Below are 1,635 nucleotides of genomic sequence, written 5' to 3'. Positions count from 1 at the left end.
CAGACCGATTTTACTTGCAATATCCTTTATTAATAAAACAAATGGAAGTGATTTGGCAAGTCAACTGGAAGGTTACATTTGCCAGCATTGCAAAGAACCAACAGGAAAAGAGTGACTGCCCTAGTGCGCTGTAGTAGCATACAGAATGCAGTTAATTAATGCAGACTTTTTTTGCACATAGCACTGGAGCTAGAGAGGTTTAAAGTTATTATAGTTCACTAAAGTATTTTTTGTCTGAGTGTTCAATTTAACGGGACTTTTATTTTGATGGGTCTTTGGGAAGACGCTTGAGTTTTTGTGTTTGCTGATAGCGTCACTCAAACAGTAAACGCTCGTAAAATAAACTCTCAGAGCAACTGTGGAGATGAAGTTCATGTGTTCATATCCTCATACAGAGCAGACGCAGATAAATCCTCGACCATCACTCGTGTTGTATGTTAAACTGTGCACATAATTCACTCAGACACGTGCAGCCAGATGACATTTAAATAACAGGATTCAGCTCCGCATCTAGGTTAAAGCATCAGAAGAAATAACGTTATAACATTTCGTCTCGTCTCGTTTTGGTCAACGAAAATGAAGAGACATTTTAGCATAGTTTTTATTTTGTAAACCACATTTAGTCTCGTTTTTATTCGTCAACAATATTGCATTATACATTTAATTATAGTCATCGTCACATGACCAGCATTTACGTTGCATCTCGTCTCGTTTTCGTCACGTGATAAAGGTTCGTTGACGACCATATTTCGTCATAATTTTCGTTGAGGAAAGCAACACTAATTCTACACAATGAATTCTGCTAATAGCGCTGTCAATTTATACAACATGCAAAGCTATTTTTCCCACTCATCTAACAGAAAGTTCAGAAAGTGAATGGTGAATCTAACATTAATTTACAATTAACAGTCAGTAAATAGCAACGTGGAAATGGCATTAATGTTGCACAAAATTTGTAGATAAAATTCTAGTAGAGAACATTTGATGTCACTGCTCAATAGACAGATTCAGCTAGACACGTGATAATAAATTAACCCCAGTATGCACTCCGCACATGCTTGGTGCATGTATCAAACTATTAGTGTCATGGCATGTGCAAACATAACAGTGAACAGAAATAAATATTTATTCATGATGCAGGTCATTAGCTCACAGCTGTTTAAAGTTATATATATTTAATGAAATGTCTTAGATGTGCATTATTTCATACTGTATATAGCTTACTGTTTCCAAGCTCATCGGGCAGCGCTACGTAATTCACTCTAATTTTACATAGAATTATTACAGCATTCATAAACGGCATATGGCATTGTGTGTGGGCATAACAGAACGAAATGTTTAAAAGTTCTAAACCAAAAATCACAAGAATTAATCAGAACAGAATTAAAGACAATATTTTCCAAATCTGTTCAATGTCAATGATTATAAAAAACCTTAAAATTTACCAATTATAAAAGTCAGTCATATACGTTATTGTGAAAATGTAGATAAGGTTCAAATATGGTAACAAAATATTTAAGGAAAGGTTGCAGAAAAGACCTATTTCTATTGAAATGGCTGCAGTCTTTCAACTTGGTAAACATTGGGTCTGATTTAATCAAGAGGTTGCATATAATTTTATCAAATATGAAGACT

This window comes from Triplophysa rosa, linkage group LG8 (genome assembly GCF_024868665.1).
Source record: "Triplophysa rosa linkage group LG8, Trosa_1v2, whole genome shotgun sequence".
Classification (NCBI taxonomy): Eukaryota; Metazoa; Chordata; class Actinopteri; order Cypriniformes; family Nemacheilidae; genus Triplophysa; species Triplophysa rosa.
This window is presented reverse-complemented; position numbering follows the sequence as displayed.